A 21,471-nucleotide genomic window follows, 5' to 3' on the forward strand; every position below is an offset into this window, starting at 1 on the left:
TAAGGGTTGTCTACCCATTTTATGTAAAAGGAAGTTTCTGAGTTTAGGTATGCTTTAAATATAATACATATAATAAAACAATATTTATAAAATAATAATATATTAATAAATAATAAAAATAGTAATATTAATATTAATAATACATATAAAATTGACATGCACATATATCTATCTATCTATCTCCATTTATACAATATCATAATGATGCTGGAAAGAGAACTGATCGCAGCTCAGCATTGATCACACATGTTATGCCTGCTGCGGGTGGGCGTGTCAGGTGGGCGCAGACATCAAGTAGCCACGCCCAGAGTGTGAATATTCATGATGTGAGCTGTGCCGGCCCCTCCCTCTCCTGGCTGGGCAGGCATTGAAGTGTTTGCAGGCAGTGGACGGGCAGGTGCTGGACACATGTGCTCCGTGCTATGCTAACACATCTCTCCGGGCTCTGCAGAGGAAAAGGCAGCTGTGTGCTGGAGGGGGAGCACACCCCACATCGGATATTGGTGCCCTGTGTGCCCATCATGTGACCTCTCCGTACCAGGGTGCTGGGGTGCCCTAGCTGGTAAGATCTGTATATTTGGGAGGGGGTGGGGTGCTCCCAGCCAGGACACTGCAGATTTGTGCGCTCTAGGAATGTAAAACAAGCACAATTTACTAGGTGGTGGCACTGTTGTCCTCCCTCCCTATGATATGGAATACTTCTCTATGGCAGGGTGCAGTATCTGCTGCAAAGGCTTTATTTACCAATAATCTGCCTTGCTCCTCAATAACTGCATTTTATTGGCTTGTGACTACTTTAGGGGGTGCTGGTCATCTGTTACCATATATACAGGGGATCTATAGCAGAACATCATGGGGGATCCATCACAGTACAATTGTTACATAGAAATGTATAAAAATGTTCTATATAAAATGCCTTAACCTTGCCTTCTCTATCACCAGATGTGTACTGTGTGCAATGATTACACAATTAGATATCTTTCTGAATAGTTTGCAAGGAATCTGCAATGACACTTACTTTGTGCAAGGTCAGTTTGGTTGTATTGCCTCTGCTTTCAGGGTAAAATACGGATATCCCAGGGAGTCATCCTGATGCAGTTCTGTTATTTTGCATATGTCAGCAGAAAAGATAGGGATGATGTTGGTTTAACATGGATGGTTCCTACATTGGACAGTTTGCATGCATAGTGCCAAGTTGGCATACCTGGTCAATGTCTTATGGTAGTATGGTGTAATGTTGCTGGTAAAACTCCATAATAGAGGTGTGCTTTATTAATTTGATCACCACCTTGCAGGGTCTACTTACAGACAATATGATGATGTTTGGCATTTGTCTTGTATCTGCATTGTTCCCCCCCCCCCAGTCTGTTAGCTGGGCACACCACCTGGCACATTTCAGTGACCCCCTGTTTTTGGGTGGTTACCGAAAATTTTGCTTACAATACAGGGGCAGTTTGGGCATAATACAAAGATGATAGAAAAATGTGACATGTTAAAAGAGTGAGAATTAGAAAGTTGGAACAAATTATGAGAGTGGTAGAACGCTAATGGAATGTTACAAGGTCCTTATGGCACCAACAACTGGGAACACTAAATTTGTCATGTGTTGCCCTGCTCACTTTTTAACCCCCTGCCCACGGTTTCTTCCCACCTGGCTTAAAAAACTGTCAGAGTCAACAATTCCGCCTTACCTAGCAGGGTGTGGTAATACCTACCAAGGATCCAATGTATATTCTGCAAATCCACAATCCATGGCATTGATTTCTTCCATTGAGTCTCTACACTTCTTAGATTTGAGAGTTATTCATACGTGAAAGCTGTTGCCACTTGCAAGTGTTGATGTCTCAGGATCTATTTCATGTGATGAGCACAGAGATCAGATTGTGATCCGCTATGTTATGCTGATATCATATAGGATGACTGTAACACAAGTAGAACGATTCCGCATTCCGTGTGCATGAATTCTAACCATCACTTGCCTGACATTTTCAAAAGGAGTCAATGTTTTTGAGGTTTCCAGATTTTCTAATATTCGGGAATAAAATTTGAATATATAGAACCTGTGTATGGCTACTAAGCTTCTTGTCTCTGAGCCTTTATGCATGCTGTTCAGTTATGAATTGTCCAAGATAGGGACATGTTTATCACAAAACGGATTTGTCTATGGGATTAGGGTATTAGATGGAGATATATATCTCAATGGTCATAAATTACAACCTGATATATGAATTCCCTTTGGAGCAGGGCTCTTGCTAGAAGTAGGTTGGTTGAATTACTAAATGAACACTGCATTGAGCAATGAGCACAACTGGCACCTTGCAAGCTGTTTTTTTAAAGAACCAATGTTTGCAGATTTGTAAGTGGGTGAAGGCAAGTCGTACTGAACAGCTGACTGCCACCCCAATTTACTCTCCATTGGGCTGCCATGGGTAGATTTTTCCCCTCGGCAGTAGTTGATGGCGTGATGAAGCAGTAACCTCACTGCAACTTCGATTACCTGTCTGAACATAGCCTACCTATCTGACAATCTATTTCATACACTTCTCTGCCCGATGTACTCTCATGTCCTCATCTAGTGCTGTAATAAGGAAAACATCCTTATTATTGGCATTTTATTATTTTTGCCAGTTTAACTCTATAACCTGGACGATTCAGCATCATATTACTGTGAAGAAGAAAGTTTATCTTTTATTAAGAAATGCTAGATCAGTGCTCAATCCAAAAAATTGTAGACGGGTGGTGGCCAACTCATCAGTAACCACCCAAAAACAGCCGGGTGGTTACTGAAAAGTGCCAGGTGGTGTGCTCGGCTAAAAAGGGCCGAGGAGAACACTGGGGATATCATGCCAGAATTACCAGCAGATCCAAAATATGGGTGGCATAGCGTATATGCAAACCTATACCGTTGAGGCTAATTTCAGACCTGCAGTTGATAGCAGTCTGTGCAAACTAAACCACTCTCCCAAATGCTTCTATTCAACTGAGTAGTAACCATTAGTATTCACTTTGTGCAGGGGATTGCGGTTGTGGAGAATGCAGTTGCCGAATGCAATGTTGCTTCTGCAGGCACCTTAAGTGCCCTTTTGGTCATTAAGACTGTTCATCGCTTGAAGGACTGATTGGGAGGTTAAAGTAACAGAAGGGCCAGGAATCTTGATTGACTTTATAAGAAAGTTGAGATTTGCATGCAGCTACAAAATAAAGAGTGCGCCTCTTTTGACCATCACATCTCCCAAATATAAAAAATATATAAAGAATTTGCAGTCAGGTGGGTTGCTATTCTTTGCATATCTTAATGTTTCCTTTTTTTGGCACTAGATCGGTTTATTCTGTCAGGTGTTTGTTGTATTACACAGAGCACAGCCATTTGTTAGCCACTCTTGTGTTTTGCATGTCTTTTTCTTTAGCGTCTTCAGCAGATTGTGCTTGCTGGGGGTGGTGGTCTATGTTAATGATATATTTTGCCTGTGAGAATAAAAGCTTAAATGCCAACTAAACATCTGGAAAGCTCATCCCTTTCTACTTTGCGCTTTTTGAAATGGGAAACATTATTTGTACATACAAAAGAATATTAGGTAAAATACACTTTGTTTTCATTTCTGTAAATTTTTAAAAATCCTCCTTGTCCATAGTTCATGTGTCTCAAAATTAACCAGGAATCCCCATATTCTTTTGCATGGTCACTAGAGCAAGAATAGATGGAGAATCTTCCATGTACACATTAGATTTTGGCCAAGGTAAGCACGATTGTTCGTCTTGGATGATTTTTATCTGACGTGTGTACGTAGCTTAAGGAGGGGGTTTCCTTCACATTGAAAATAGATTTTCTCACTACCTGTTAAGTTTAAATAATGGACTAAATAGAAATACCCTTATTTAATGTACAGCGCTGTGTAATATGTTGGTGCTATATATATCCTGTATATTATTAATAATAAAATCTTTGTAATGAGACTCTGTTGTTACTTAAGATCCTTCTCCTGGGGATAGATACTAATTGAATGCTCTCTGACCTTATTCCTCCTTGCCTGGGAATTTGCTCAGGACTTTCCTGGGCTCATATTGGTCCAAATGAGAACAGCTGCATTTGTCAACTGTAAACTGGAAAATAATGTATAAAACTAAAATGTTTTATATGTATCAACCCTTTCCTATCCTGTTATACCAATTATGTTTAGGACAGGGCACTGTCATTTTTCTCAGCTAATATGGGATCTTGCAGCTGTGCAACTGGTAATATCTCCATCACCAGGATTTGTGTTCTTTGTGATTTACCTGCATCTATATATTTATATGTGTTGATTAGTCTTTGCTTTACAAAACCTGTTGTTTAAGGATAGTTATTGCTGAAAAAAATCTGCTTGTTCAGATGCTTCTTTACAATATTAATTCTGTATGAGAGAGCCAGAAGGCAAACACCTTCTGCTGTGCTTCCTTTGTAAAAACCCTGCAATGCTCTGTGAATCTTTCTTATGAGTACATTATATAGCAAATATTTGATATGAATAATGAAAACAAAACAAATACAAAACATGTTTGGAAATGTGCACACCTAAAAAATAAAATTATTAAAAAATATTCAGATTATGTTATAAATTATTAGTGATTTTAAAGCCTTTATAGACTCCCTATAAAACTAAATCTAGAAATAAAAAAAATTAAAGTTTAATGTACGGAGACTATTGTTTACAACACTGCTGATTTAAGGCTATGTACACATGTGCAATAATTGTCGTTGGAAAGGATCTTTCACAACAAACGACTGCACAATGCATGAAAGAATGCTGTACATATTGTTCTGCTCTATGAACAGGGGAGGGGGAGGCCGGCAGAGTGGCACCCCCCGATGCACTCCTTTCCCCTTCACTCTCATTACGATTGTTTGTCGCCCATCGTCCGTAGATCCGCCAGGATGGTTATTTGGTTGATGAACGACGAGCACTGTACACATGCAACATTCTCGTCTGATATCAGCCCTTAGCCAATATTGGATGAGGACCATTGCTATGTGTGTACCTAGCCTTAAGCTGTAAACACACGTACAATTATTGTCGTTGGAAAGAATCTTTCACAATCCTTTCCAATGACAAAGGACTGCACGATGCATGAACGAGTGCTGTACATACAGTTCTGCTCTATGGAGAGGAGAGGGGAGGGGGAGAGCGACAGAGTGGCACCCTGCTGCGCGCTGTCCCCCTTCTCTTGCATTAGCATCGTTCGTCGTCTGTGGATCCTCCAAGACAGTCGTATGGACGATGGGCGCTAACACATGCCTATATCGTCCTATATCGCACCTAAGCCAATTATCCGTCGAGAACCTTTGGACGTGTGTACGTAGCTTAAGGTATTCCCGCATTTTATTTTTCTACACTGCCATTATTTTTACCATTGTTTAAAAATAAATAAAAAATGTTTAAAAGAAAACAAATAATGCAAGCTTTTTAACTGTGTTGTGGAGATTTGGGACCTCATTCAGAATTAATAAGAATTAATACTGGCTTTTTATTAAAAAAAAAAAAAAAAAAAGTGAAACTGCAACACCTTACCTCTTAAAAAAATGTAGTTACCATACCCATTGTGTGTAAATTTTTTTTTGCTTTTTGCTTGGCACTATGCATAGAGGTTATTTTTATCATATAGGATATTGAGATATCATTATCTACACAATATTGCTATTGTTCTTTATTATACTACATGGCTAGGTGTGCCACTCTTTTTACAGAAATCGGCCATAGCTAGAATAGAAAATGCCTTACAGTGCTAGCATATATCAGAAAAGGTCTTGTTCTCTTTGGTTCGCTCTTTCACCTTCTCCATGTCAAACCTTTACCGCTGAATTCGGCTGATATCATGCACCTTGATTCACAGGGGTCTGTTATACTTCTGCAGAAAAACCACTAATTTAGCACAGACAGATCTTGCTTTGGGTTGCCTTTGCTCCAGTTTTAATAAAATAGCATTGTCTAGGCTCCAATAAAGAAGAAAACCAGAACACCATATAAAATTTTTTATTCCTTTAATTAAAGCACCAAGACAATTACTGTCAAGTGAAGCTATTTGCGTTTATGGTGTGTTTGCTTTTTAATAGGAGCAGGTAAAATTACCGTTATATGTTGTGTCCTTGACATTTAGTATTTTTGCTATGGTTTTCTGATAAAGCATGTTCTGCACTGAATTAGCAGCGATATATGGGAAATTTCATGCAGACAGTATCTATGGATGTATGGAAATAGTAATAAATACTTTGAAGAAATGTTGGGCCTTCCATGTTGGCCTGACCTTTACACACCGTGCAAAGATAAAAGGCCTCCTTTCTGTAGTTCCCTGTGGTGCATCAAGTAACTTCAAAGTGCCAATTTACTTGTGTGACATGCGCAGCGTTATTATATTACCTGTAATGTTTATTTCCATAAATCGTTCTTCCAGTCTGTGAGGATAAAACCGGAGAGGGCCTATTTCTGTGGTAATCAAATAAGGGTCTCATGAATGATAACATCAGCCAGAGAAAACTTAATAGAAGATAATGCAGCCTTCCCTGGGAAAAATGACATTTTGTTCCACCAAGTAAAATATACGGACTGCTTATCTCCTAGACCAGTGACTATTCTAATATCATTTATATTCTCCTATAATCTACAACACAATATAAAAAAGATGAAAAGCAGGTAGTTTATCAGCACACTCTGAGGAATTTCTTTTTTGTAGTGCTAGATCTTTGTTTATGGTTTCTGTAGTAAAGCTCAGAAATTATACACTTGTACTTTATAGTGGCTGTGTGGTTAGGGTAAAAAACTTTTCAAAAAGTATATCCTGCATAAAAATAAGTCATTTTTCATTTGACATTTCCTGGAATATTGGATGCCTCTTTCTCCGCTGCTTTCTGTGGTTCCTTCTGGTGGTCCATGCATCACAGCAGGACAGAATGGTGAGGTTGAAGATGCGTAACAGAACCAGGCATGTAATGCATGCAGAAAAGTGACGGATGATGATCATCTACCAAGATTAGATCATTGTGAAGATTCTGGATGATAGGACTATATTTAACATCTTTGTAGGGAATACTGTAAGTTATTTGGCAGGAGAGTAATTTTTATTGTGTAATACTATCTCAATGTTATTAGACAGGATAGTAAAATCAGAATGTGTAAGCAGTATATATAGGGAGACCTTTATCACTTGGTCTTGTTGTTTTAAAGTATATTGTGATAACGGTTAAAATTTTACAAGTACAGTTGCTTATGGGATACCTAGGGAAGCACCCTATAGTGTACCTTTCAACCTTGCCCTTAGTATGTAGTCTCCATACATGCTCAATTTGAAAATATAGAAACTGTTCTGTAATGGTGAAAACTGTGGCACTTTTATGTTTTTAAAAAGTATTGGGTCCCTATTTTTTGTAGTAGTAGTAGTGCTGAAGGTTACCCATCACTTTTGCACAATAGAGTGCTGCTGCCCATGATGCCAGTGATCATGCCAGTGTATGAGGTAGTCACATGATCCGACTCTACTTGAAGGTGTCACTGCCTTGCATGTTTATTTGGCCCATTATGTGACCCTTCCCAGCATATACTTTGCCTTTTCTGCCTTGGTACTCTCTTGCTTACCAAGTGCCAAAAAAATAGCAAGTAGTCCCAGCTAAGCACTGTGTAAGGTACTAGTTCTTCATCTCGTTGTTGTGGGCGAATTTAGCAAGTCAAATATATGCTTCTGGGAAACTAAAGTGGCCCCCCTGGTTTTCCCTTTGTAAGCACAGCACAGGTTCACTAAAATATATATATATATATATATATATATATAAAAATATATCATATCGGGTCATTAAATAATAGATGAGAACTCCATGGTTATCTTAAATTGCCATTATGATCATTTTTGTTACAGTACAACAGTTTGAAATTGTATGGCAATGCACTATAGAAGGTATTCCAATCATACCCTTTGCAAACTGTGGTGCATAGTACTTTCTGTAGTAGCAAGTCATTTGAAGCTCTCGGTTCATGGACTGTGAGCACTCTATGGGATCTTTAAGTATGGATCTGACTAGATGGTGACAGTTGCATAATGGGGTGATAAAGGTGACCATAAAAATAACTGTACAGCTTTAACAAACCACATGTGTACCATAGATTTTATAGGTTCCATTTACACATGCCTAGTTTTAATGTGTGGTTATATACACTAGACAGGCCCTCTTTACATGGCTCATAAAATAGATGTTTGCACAGTGTAGAAGCAGCAGGCAGACTAATAATCGGTGAATATTGACTAAGCTCTGTTAATTGTGTTATAATTTATGCGTAGGTGTCATGGCTGGTAATTATTGAAGGAGGACAAAAACACTGTAGTGGTTTGCTAATGTTATTTTACTGAAATGTTTTATCTGATTTCTGCTTCTATCACGGTCTGGCTCTAAAGGTACAAACCACTATTCATAAGCTGTTTTCTTTAGTCTATTTTCTAAATATAACCTAAATCAATTAGTTTTATGCAGAAATGATCAACTAATTTTATTTTAATCAGCCCTCATCTTCGTCTTCAGATCTCTTCCTTTTGCTAATGGCAGGAATATTGATGAGTGTCAATAGGCCAGGGCTGGTGAAATTACATATTGAAATCAATATGTTTTGCCAGTGAAGCGTTCTCATTGGAATTGCTTCTGTGTTATTCCTGAGCACACGGCTCTAGCTGTGCGGCGCATCTGCTCTATCTTTATACGAATTCCATATCTGCTAAACTCAGCAACCTTTCCTCCTTCAGGGTGCTGTGTGTGCCGGCTGCATATGGGGTGTTAGAAAAAAGCTGTTGTATGTTAGAAAAGATCAGTGTTACAGTACAGGAGGAGACACTAAAAATTGCTTTATTTTTTTTATATTCTGCAAAGGAAATTGGGCTGTTTTCAGATTATTTTATTTTTATGCTGCAGTGCCAGAAAATGCATCAAAGGGATCACTTTTTTTATCAGTTAGCTATGTTCTATGCAGGTTACAGACATCTACCTTGCAAATCTTTGTGTCTGCTGAATTTGCATTTGATTGACTTTGCAAAGACATGACTATCTCTAATTGTGACAAAAATCCTGACACTTGGTGAATTGGCTAAGACATTTCCTAGTAAACCTGTACTGAAATAAAAAATGGAGGCTGCCAGGTTAATGTATTTGTTTTTGTTTGTTTCTGGCTTCCATGCTTACAGGAATAGTGACATAGAAAAAGTATACACGTTTAGTGAGAAGACCTTATTTTCAGTTATTTACTCTGATTGCTGATAAAGCAGCCTGTTTACTGTACTGCCAATGATTAATGTACTGCTTCACAAAAAAAGAGTTCCCAAGCATGTATTGAAGGATGGGGGTTGCTTTGGTTTGGCAGGTCTAGGTTCAGCCTAAAAAAAATTAGGTTGGCAATATATAACTGTTAAAAATTCTTTCCTGATGGCACTAGTATATTCCAAGATGATTATTATTATTTTTATTATTATTATTAACAGGATGTATATAGCCAACATATTATGCAGCACTGTATATTAAATAGGGGTTGCAAATGACAGACGAATACAGACAGTGATACAGGAGGAGAGGACTCTGCCCCAAAGAGCTTACAATCTAGTGGGGGGGTGAATTTACACACAATAGGATGGGAGATATTGGTTGGTGGGAAGTAGTGATGGTTTCTAAAGACAGAAGAGGATAGGTAGGCAAGTTTGAAAAAATGAATTTTGAGTGCTCTTTTAAATGAGCAGAAAGTAGGAGCAACCCGAATAGGACGAGGAAGACCATTCCAGAGAGTTGGGGCAGCTCTAGAGAAGTCTGGTATCCGTGCGTGTGATGAGGTCAAATGCCAGGATTCATTGGGCTTAGATTATGATAGTGGTTCAGGGAACATGAGACATCATTTTACTTATGGATTAGCCAGCACAGTGTTCATACATTAATGCCATTGAGAATCTTTGGTATGTGCTAGAGAAGGTGCAGCATTCTGATTCTCCCATCAGCATTGCAGGATCTTGGTGAAAAATTAAAGCAACTCTGGATTGAAAATAATGTGACACTTCATAAGCTTATTGAAATGATACCATGGAGAATGCCTGCCATGATCAAAGCTAAAGGGCAATGAAAAATTAGTGTATATTTTTTTTATATGCACCATATATTGCATGTGAGCAGGGCATCCAGGTAATAGGGATTTTTTTTACTGGCATTTAATATTCTGCCCTCTCATTCCAATTGATAACAAGTTTTTAAACGGAACACAGTTCCAGAATTTCGTCTTTAAATTGCTTACATTGCTATAGGTGATTTTTCAGCCTCATATATTTTTGTTTGCCCATCTCTGCACTATTGTAACACAGCTTTATGTTAACATTAAGTATATTTACTGTAGCTTTCTGGTTGAAACTGCAGGACCATGGACAGCAGCAAGTGATGTGATAGATCCTGCACGCCAATTTCTTTATTAATCCATGGCTTTCATTATGGTTAAGGTATGTATTCTACCTAACCTTCATCTCCGATATTGTTATAGTTTTGTTTTATGACTAAACTAACTATATGATAGGTGATGCTTTTGTGGATATAACATAATAAAAATTTACTAAAAGAGCAATTGTTTTTCTTATGTCTTTAGAGATGGGTACATTGTCAGCATTTATCTCACCCATTTAAAGGTATGTAGAGAAAAGCCCTCTGGGATAAATACACAAACTAATAACATGGAAGGAAAATGCAGTGAGAAGGTCATGTCATGTATGAAAGTTGCCATGCCTGTCAGTTATATGCCAAACATGATAGATGGGGTTGGGAAAACCATACATTTACAGGTTGCTACTGTAAGATTGCGAATTGCAAATAAGTATGGTGTTTACAGGAGCTGTCACATCTCAGAGCACCATTACTTGGCAGCCTTTTAAAGTAACTATTCATTCACCACGTATTCCGAGAAAGCTGCATGGTCTCTGTCTTTTTTTGTTGAAATTTCCTTGTCCTGTTCAGGGCCTATTGGTCTTTTTTTTTTTTTTGCTGAGAAGTGTCACCCTTTGTAATATATTTTATGTGCTGAAATATGGGAAAGAATTGGTCTTCTATCCTTTCCTGTGATATCCAGACAAGAAATGAGAAGTGAAATGTTCCAATTAGTGACAAAGATTTCAATAAAACACAAAAGCCCTAACCCCATACTGCCAACCCCTCGACACAGCCTCACACCCCCTATCCCGAAGCTGGCAAAACACCTTCAGCAGCCTCACACACCCCCATATGCTACTGAGATATAATATTAGCAAATGTGTTAGAATATTACCCCCACACACCAATTTACATAATGTAAATTACACATTAGGCGGCAGAAGGGACTTTTTTTAGGCATTCAAAAACAGATAAATAATGTAATGTATAAGATCATCATTTTATTGTACAATTAATAAAAACATTTACCAAAAGTCAGAGTAAAGTACGTGTAATCATAGCCTCCATGATTCATGTATAGTAGTTTGATGTGTTTCGCGGAAAAATACAGCTTCATCAGGAACAAAGTTCAGTGGACACAATGCATTTAACACCCACAATAAGTGGACAAGCAGAGTTTTTTTCAGTCTGCATGGTCTAGGGGTACCATAGGTTGGCCTTTACCTCAACTAGGTATAGCTTCATATATGAACCTAAATCCTGGACAAAATCCCCAATACTAAATGTCATGAATTAGGTAAGTAATTTTTTTCCTATATGGAGGGGAAGGCATTGGTTTCTTATGAGTATTGTCAATAACATGTCCAAGCTGTCCGTGTATCTTTCTGGTGCATAGAGGAACTATGCCTAGCCCTTCTCTCTACTGCACTGTACACGTCCTAGCCGACCTTTCCATAGTGTATACCCTACATGCCTGCTGGTTTTTGCCACTGTCTTGAATATTCTGCTGCTGCACTACTTTGTGGGCCCATTGTGCTAGGAATACTGGCAAAGCAGCAGTCTTTGGCTACAGTTGCCATTGTGGCACCAGTGCCACACAAGAGGAGGCACTCTCGCATGCTAGCACTTGCCGTGGCCGGTGATATCAGCCCTGCTAACTGACCCAGGAATAGGCAATGACCAGTCCGGGAAAGGAAAAAGGTGTTTTTGTGGCTGATGTGATCAGACTCTAATTACTACCATAGCATCTCCCTCAGTCTCTGACCATTTCCTGTCATATGTCTGCATTTGGACATCCTGTAGGGCTGCATATACTGAATTTTTTGGGTGACCCTTGGCGATATTAGGGGCTGCAGTTAAACCTATGTGTTCTAAGTTGATCACTTCTGTTTTCTTTCTCTTCCACTTTATTAAAAGAAAAAAAAAAATTGGGCTTCTTGTAAGGACTTTTGCTTTTTTTTGAAGTTTGCGTAGGCAACTGCATTTATTGGGTTTTTTTCCCAATTCTTAGTGCCTGAAGACCACAGTACAGTCTTACTATTTGTGTTGTGTAGAATTTTCTGATAATTTGACACTTTGCAAAGGATGCTTTCATCACATTAAATTTTCAAGGTGATTGTATTTTCACTACTAACATAACTGTGAAAAGTTTTTATTGCTATGCTAGTATAATTTTACCTTTATGTTAGGGGTTAGTGTTGGGGCTTAGGGTCAGGGTTCGTTCATAGGTTAATAACCATTTCCAGGATACAAGTGAAACCAATCAATCCGCAACGTATGCTTTCAAGTGAACACAACTACTGTGCTAAAGGTAAATGTTCAATTTATTTTAATCTGAATTTTTCAGAGACTACCTAACAGAGTCACCTTTATAACTTTCTCTACCTCATATATTAGCAGTTATCTTCTATTCTAAGCAAGTTTTGAATATGATTGAAGACTGGGAAACGTGCTAACACTATTTTTATACTCCATTCCTATATGCAAAGAGCCCTCTGTGTGTGGTTTAAGGATGCTACTTATCACAGGCAAATATTTTCCGGTGATCACCTTACTAAAAGGAGATTAGGGTGGGCGTAGTCACTATAGCATTGGGTTGGGAGTTAAAGCTTTGACTTTTCTTTAATATCCATTGATATATAGGCTATACATATGTGGATGCACCATTGATTTCTAAAAATGTTGCTAATTCTGATAAAGCTGAACCAACTGTTAACAATAAATAATTGCAACCAGGCAAGTAATCTATTGCAGGCACTGGCTTTCTTCAGTCCTTTCTTTAATAAATTAACTTTACCTACCTGGTTGCAATTTTGTTACTACACTTACTGGTCCCAATTCTGTTGTGGTTGTCACCATCTTTCCCGATCCCCTATCTGTAATGACATCCCAGCAGCCCTGGGGGATACAAGATACCCAGCATCATACGGTGATGCTGGGTATACCTGCAGGCAAAGGTGAACAGACAAGTAAATGTTTTGTTGCAAAAGGGGCATCGCCTGTTCCTTTTCACAAAAAAAAAAAAGGCGATTAGGCAGGATTTTTTATTGGGAAACTATGTTTCCTAGAAATTTAGGAATCGCATATATTTATATATTTTGTAACTTGAAAATTCCTGTTAACTAGTTTCTACTTTTCATGTTACCAGGAAAATACAGCTGCAAAAAGGGAAGATCTGTGTGGCTTCTAAAGTCACTGAAAACAGATCTTCTTATGTAGTGTAACCATATTAGAAATAGGGCAGAGTTACCCAAGCAAAGAACATAGCTTTGGTGTGACATTGATATTTCAATTGTGAACCTAAAGGGTTAATGCTTCTAGCTCATCCACATGTGTGTTTTTACCTGTTGGAGCTGTTAATCATCAAGATGCATTCTCGCCCATTTGCTGCAAACATTGCTTTGCCCCCCAGGGATGTCTCATTATGGTGTTTTGAGACTTATTTCCCCTGATGCATGCTGGGACTGACCAGCAGACTGCATATGCTGTCAAAGGAATCATTGACCCAGACAGGCTGTATTAGAGATGACAGCTCTTGGGCTATGGACACAGTTGTTGGATGATTTGATTGGTCTGGGAAGGGGGACATTGGCAGCAATTTTCAACAGGGTCTTAATCCGTTTGTGGTGTAATGGATTAGCGCTTGCTGATTAAACACATAGGAGATGGTTCTGATTGCATTCAAGTCTCGGTTAGCATTTGATTGAAATTTACTGTGTATTGTGTCTCCAAGTATACTCAATACTTTCACTTAGTTGATCCACAGACACTATACCAAGATGACATTGCAGCATTTATTACGTTGCTTGGTTTCTCCATGGATTCAATCCTCTGTTGTGATGCAGAGAATCTGATATCTGCACCAAGCATCTCTGGACAATCCTTTTTTTTTTTTTTTTTTTTACTTTTTACAAAATCTTGCTAAAACAAAAGGGGGGATTGCAACCATACCATCCCCTGTCTATTTTATACAGAAGTCTCCTTCTGGGTAAATTTCTTCCCAGTGTATAATACAATTATGTTGATCTGGCATCATAATAGATACTGTAACAATTTCTTCCTGTAGTGTTCTATATAATATATACCCAAAAACAGACTATTGTTTCAAAGTTATTTTTTAGTCTTAAAAAAAAAAAATGGGTAAAAAAACTTTAAATAAACCGAAAACCTTACCCATAAAGCTGAACTCTTGGCAAATCACTGCATGCACCATTGAATTTATTATTCTGGAGATTTACCCCCGGTTGTTTATTAATAATAATAATAATAAACAGGATTTATATAGCGCCAACCTATTAGGCAGCGCTGTCAAAGGGTTTGGAGTTTTTGTTCATCCAGTCCCTAACTGACCGCTCAGCCAGCCTGGTGACCTTACTTTTCTCTGCTGCAGTTAAGCAACACAGCTTGATTTCTTTTCTTTCCCCTCTTTGTAAATGGACAAAGTTGGAGGCTGAAATTGTCTCTGCCGACTGTTAAATTGCTCTTGTCCACACAATAATGCTGCATACCCAACTGGCCCAAAGTTTTTCTGCTCCCCTTCCTAAGTGTTGAAATTGACAAAAGGGATAAATTAAGTCAAATTTAGCTATTTATATTAGTCCTTTTTAAAATACATGAACTCTTTTTATAATTATATAAATGTTTTGGAATTTTCTTTCCACATTTGTCTGTAGTTAAATTGTAACCTAACTTAATCCAACTATCTAAACCTATGGCAAACGTAACTTCCATACCCAACCCTTAAAGAGACCCTCTCCAAACAGGTAGTTTCAATTACCTACCGTAAGAGCCTTGTAGACCTTCAAATGACTTGGGTCTGCTGTTGGGTGGCTTCATCTTGGATGTGATTTTGGCAGTTCCAATGTAATCAAAGCTATCAGTTAATTGATGCATTATATTCTCATTTGCTCAACCCCATGCATTACATGAAAGCATTTGTAGGGGGCTAGAGGAATGTGGTCAGCACACACAGGATCTAGACACTCCTATAGGACGAGAAAGGTATGATGTTCGGGGACGGAAGATACTGCATCAAGAATGACTTTTTTCTGGATTATTCACATTTTCTTATTGTCCTTATTCCCCAAATACAAGAGGTTCCTTGTTTGTTTGTACTGCAGTACAATGCTGTTCAGAAGTGCAATACATATGCTGTACAGCAAGCTTTACACACTCCAAATTACCTTTCTTATTTCTTTGCAGATGCAAAATAGAGTACTCTCTTACTATATATTTGTAATAAAACATCATCAAATCGCAACTGGTTTGTCTAATGGCATATTACCTGAAGAGACATAAAATTTGAGAGTTTAATGTGGTATGAAAGCATTAGACATTTAAATGTGCGGTGTTCCCTCCCTTTCCAGTGCTAAAGTCATGGTCCCACAATCCTGCAGATGTGCTTTCTGAAACGACATTTCATATTCAGTGATCATTTTACCTTTGCAACACTTGATAATGGCTCTACAATCGTAAATTTTGGAAAGCTTTTTCCTTTATTAAAAATGACCAAGCTATTTTTTCTCTATTAGGATTTTTGCATTTGTCTATTCTGATATAAGTAAGAGTTATGCTAATGCATGAGTAAAATCTTCCATAAACATCAAAGGTTAAAATGTATCAAAAGCTTTTTTTTTTTTTTTTTATATTGGAAGTAAACTCAGAAAGTTGCCAGGTCAGTGAGGGTTTTGGCAGAGGAGACATTCAATGACACATTTACAAGTAAACCTTTCCCCTGCTTCCCCAGTGGCTTTTTTTTTTTTTTTTTTTTTTTTAATCTGTATTCAATACAATGACCCCAATTCTGCATACAAAGAACAGAGCTAGATGGTGGAAACAATGTAGCTGTTTCACATATTCCCAGAAATAAATAAGTAGCCACCCAATGACTGAAAGAGATCCCTGGAGGACTTCGAGAAATCTGCTTGAAGATTGAAGGGAATTCAGCAGTGTCCAGATCTTGGACCTGCCATTGCTGAAAAAGAGCACAGAAGGTGGTAGGTGTATACCATAATCTTCAAATACGCTGTACATTTTTGTAGATTGACAATGGCTCACTCAACAGAGTTTACTTCCTCTTTAAAACCCCTATAAGTTTTGTAGCAATGTTTTTGACATCACTGGGGAAAGTCACCATCTCCATTTACCCTGATGACCTTCGTCTTTCTCTCATATAAAGAACCAATTTATTTTTTGATAAATAGGAATCCCCTGGCTTTTCAGTCTACTTACTATACGAACTGTAGCTTATCTTTTAAGCTGATTAGCTACATGATGTAAGTGCTGCAACTGTCACCTCGAACACTGGAAGAGTGGTCTGACCTCACCTTTATTGGTTTAGAAGAATGCATTCTACCTCCTGCCATGGAGTAAGTGGAAGGGACATGTCTCTGGTGTCGGTTGCTTGCACATACTAGTGATCTGCCTGAATGAGCAGCACGGTGGCTCAGGGGTTGGCACTCCGGCCTTTGCAGCGCTAGGTCCCAGGTTCGATACCCAGGCAGGACACTATCTGCATGGAGTTTGCAGGTTCTCCCCGTGTCTGCGTGGGTTTCCTTTGGCTTCTCCCTAATTGTATTGTGCACAATTGTGTACATGCTGTAATCAAACTATCTTTCAAATATAACCCTCCAATAGCGTACACACGCTAGGTACGATCGTTTGAACGATGCAGGAAGTGACGTACAGGAGAAAGTGTACTGCAAAGCCATCCACGATCACTGAAAGACCGTACACACAATAGATTGTGAACAATCGTCGCCCAATCAGATCCGCCAAGACGGTCGTTCATTTCCAGCGACAGTCCTTGTTCATCGGCGTCGCTTGCCAGTCGTTGTCCACTTTTTTTGTTGACAATTATCAGAGGATCGGTCGTTAGTTGTTCTTTTCCAACGATGATTATTGTATGTGTGTACGCAGCCTAAGTGTGGTGGGATCGTAACACTATGTAGACATCTACCGCACATTATGGGGCTTTCATCTTTAGCCCTCCCAGTACCGCACTTGAAACCACATCTAATCGTAATGTGAAGATAAGTTGACTTTACTTTTAATTCACATTGTAATATGCTAGTCTCACTTTTTTGTCACCGTATGTCAAATTTGAAAGAAGCAAACCTTAACCTGCTTTCGAATAGGTCAGGGTCTACATATTTCAGTGGGTGACTGCTTCAAAACTCTTTGCACATCTTGTAGACATCTTTTGCAGCCCTTTAGCTTAGACCAGCAGCAGCTTTCTCGCCCACATATATCGTGGCAGCTGTCAAAAATATATCAGCTGTGGGTGTTGTTTGCCTTGGGTACCATATGACCTAAGGGTGGCTAGCTGTCACAAGCATTCCCTGGCGCCTGCAGAAACATCCTACCTTATACCTAACAAAATATTTTTCATTTTCACACTGCAAAACAAGAGAATCATGTTACTACTTCTGCTTTATGTTTCTGGATCACCTGCCTGCTTTTTGGATATATATGATGGTTTGTTGTCCAGCTTGCAGGCTGTTGGTACAGAAGTGAAAAGACAAAAAAGAGATCTTATTTGTTTCATTGGGGAAATAAATGTCATCTGCCTGGCTACAGAGTGTGGCAGAGGTGAGCAAATCCTAAGACTGATTTGTGTGACACACATGTTCCTCTGTAATGCTTTTTGAATGATTGCTAGAAGAGACTTCACTGCTCTGGACTCTCTAATGATAAAGAGCGTCTATAAAGCTTCCGTTTTTGATATATGAAATGTTTCAGGCTAAGTAACTTGTATATACCTTTAAACCAAGATTTTCAATGTAAAACAAATGCATAGGCATATTCTATTCTGTGTTCTAGCAAGAGAATTGCTTAAGACTGCTCAGAATTAGGCAAACCTTCATAAATTGTTTGAACGGTCCTTACTTTTTCAGAAGCACTCCCCACAGTTCACATAGTTGTCACCACAATAGGGTTAGAATGGGATAGGGTAAATTCTGTATTAAAAAAAAAAAATACAAACTGCAGCAGTTTACCACAACAATGAAAGATATGGCACCTGGGTGAATGTTTGCTGATGGGATAAGCCAAATACTGCTTCTACCTCTCATATACTTTAATATCGCAATGCCAGTGCTCTCTGGTTGATAAATGCCCTGTGCAATGATTGCCATTTTTGCTGTACTGTACACTATGTACTACATACATCGATAGGTTCTGTAGTTCATTATACCTTCTGGTTGCCTTAACCCTCATGTACCTGTAATGTCATCTTGGGTTACACCATCAAACATTTCGCTTTCTATTGGATTTTCACAAGCTGAGCAATTACTTTTTTTCTCTACATAGGTTTAAAGCTGTGCCCCGGTCTGCAAAAATAGACATGGCTTCAATATTTCAGCTCTTAGGAGTAGCTTTTCCATTGTCACTCGTTTGAACTGCTGCCTTTTAACACATTTCAGTTTTGTGACCGCCTTAAAAAAGACTTGCTGTGGTCTTAAATTGGCTTTTTCCATGACAAAGGCTAAAAGGCCACGATTTTCAATAAATGAGACTTCTGATTTATTGTTGGCTAAAAAGCAACATTTACAGTGATTGAGGCTGTCTCCCTGTATTTCCATTATGTGCCTGGTCCCTAGGGATTTCTTGAAGGAGGGACCATACATCACCAGTGGCTTTTTATTGCCAAAGTTGATTACATTTCCTCAGAAAGTAGCCAGTGTCATGTCACATGGAGAAAAAAAAATCATCTCTGTAGCACCAATTCTTTGTATAGAGCTTTTTATGGTTGTTTTTATTGGATGTAATTGCACCTAGCTGCTGCTTTGCATTTTCTAGTTTATCTTTGTCCCTGGGAAAGAGCAGTGCATCATCTCAATGTGACGCATTGTAGAGGAAAATCTGGAATCAATGTGTTGGTTCAATTCCTAAGTCTTTGTTAATTGCTCTTCTCGATCAAGGCTTGCTACTGAAACAGAAAGGGTCTGCCTCGAGAATTGGAAGTGTTGCCTTAAAATATACACTAAGGGAACTGATTATTAACTTGAGATGTCCGAACTACCTAAGACTTTAAATTAGACTAATTTCAAAAAGACTTTTAAAGATATCATTGCTGAACTCATTCTGGAGAATGCCAATCGCCTGTATGTAAAGCTGATCTTTTGGTTTTAAGTGGTATCAGTCACACATATGAAAAAATCATGCAAATACCTGTATTGTGTAGCAATCCGCTGTGAATACCCAAGCTGTATACCCATTCTTAATCACTGATTCAGAAATAAATGCCGAGGATCAGAACACTGACCTGTCAAGCCGTATTTTTTAGAACCAGGCCAGAGTAGTAAAGTGCACAATTTTTTGATGATAGATCGCTTTAAACATGTTAGCATTTCAATTTTTGTTACTTAAAATTTAGGTTGCATTTTGTTTTCTATGCAGTGCAAATGTATATAAAGCTTGTCATTAGTATCACCTTAAACTTTAATAATTTCTGCCTTTAGATTTTTTGCATATTTAAAATTTTACTGTATGACAGCCCAATTATAAGTAGCAGATTGTGGTAAGAAGCCTTTGGTATACTGCAGGGTGCTTCTCACATGATTTTAAAAGTTCACATAACTGGGCTCTGCTCCTGGATTTATTCTTTTTTCTTCTCTTATGCTATCGTGAAGAATGGCACTCCATGGGCTTTGGAGTCCCAAACCCATATTCTCAGTAGAACTTTTGCAATGGAAGCAAAAACGGCATGTGGAAGATCAAATTTTCCTATGCAAAGAGTGATTATTTACTAAACTTTAAGCTTTATTTATTTTTATGTCAGTTTGTAAATCTTTATTAGGGTCAAAATGTCAGAGACTAAGAACAAGATGTCAAAGGTCAGAATTTCCAACTTCTTTCTTTGGAACTGATTTATTAAAGCTTTCTAAGACTGGAAATGATAGACTATCATGGGAGTACCTGGAATCGATGTCTTAAAAATTATTTGCTTTTAGTTGTCAAATGTTTTAAATTCTTGACCAGATCCATTACAGATTTGCTATATTGCCCAGGTTCCCCCATGGTAGTCTATGTTCACTAGTCTTAGGGAGTTTTATTAATTCAGGCCCCTTAAGTCTTCCAACAGGTCAGGTATTAAGGATTCTGCTCAAACGCATTTGTGATAATGTAATGTAATCCAGTTTAGATGATAGGCTATCTTTTAGTTCCTTCAAGAAGTGGTGTATTAGTACTTGAGCAGTGGCATTTGGAAAAGCAGTTTTATGCTTTCTGCTCTGGTAAACCAACCCGGTTACTAAAAAAGAAAACGGAACCCAAATAGATTAATCTGCAACAGTTATTATTTGTAGTACCATTTCCCAATGCACATGCCAATTCTAGAGAATCACTGAAAAGGGCTCACAGGTGTCTATCACCTTGGTTCCCTGTATTTAAACCTTATTGGATCTGATTATTTTTTTTTTTTTAATCCTTATTTAGGAGGACTGGGGTAGCTGTATGAATGTACCCAGAATGTATAAACTTATTCAGTTCCATAAATACACTTTTCATGCATGAGCCCCCTCGTGCTGAGTGTTCTGTAATGGAACAGGCTGCTTTGCATATAGAATATCTCATCTCATGATGTACCTGGCAGTGATGACATTTGCCTCAGATGGAAAAGATGACAAGGAAGTGTAATGCGTTATGTGCAGCATATCTCTGTTCTGTTTGAGAATATTGAACAAACATATTTATAGTGTGCAAGTATTTATTAATAGTAAAACTAATGGCATTTCCTATCTTGTGAAGAGCTGATAGTTTGCAGTCACTGACATATAAAGTGTCTGACAGTATAACTCGCAGCAACCTACATCGTATGACTGGCGGAAAATCTTTAAACCCTCAATCTCTTTTCATTAGCTAACAGACTCAGCCTGCAGGGAGAGTTATGATTTCTGGCAACTGAATTGTTTACCTAGAGCTCGAGGCAAGGTTTCACGAATATTGCAATGGTGCAAAATCTACTCTGTTGCCTATAAATAGAATATTTGTGTCCTTTCCGATAAGTTTGTTGACTTGTGGTAGACCTAAAAGCCTAGGGGTCGGTTTAGCAAGGGAGTAAAAGCAGTGTT

General features: G+C 38.3%; 1 protein-coding gene across 2 annotated transcripts in view; it reads left to right on the forward strand.

Annotated features, from left to right (window-relative positions):
• Positions 1-368: 368 nt before the first annotated feature.
• Positions 369-21,471, forward strand: part of PAG1 (phosphoprotein membrane anchor with glycosphingolipid microdomains 1) — a 120,150-nt gene continuing 99,047 nt past the window's right edge. Inside the window, exons 1-2 of one of the 2 annotated variants that reach the window (XM_072411006.1) lie at positions 369-562; positions 10,400-10,479. The gene's annotated coding sequence lies outside the window, so the exon portion shown is untranslated. The remainder of the gene's footprint in view (positions 563-10,399; positions 10,480-21,471) is intronic. The other variant, XM_072411002.1, reaches the window with a different exon arrangement.

This window comes from Pyxicephalus adspersus, chromosome 5, assembly GCF_032062135.1.
Source record: "Pyxicephalus adspersus chromosome 5, UCB_Pads_2.0, whole genome shotgun sequence".
Lineage (NCBI taxonomy): Eukaryota > Metazoa > Chordata > Amphibia > Anura > Pyxicephalidae > Pyxicephalus > Pyxicephalus adspersus.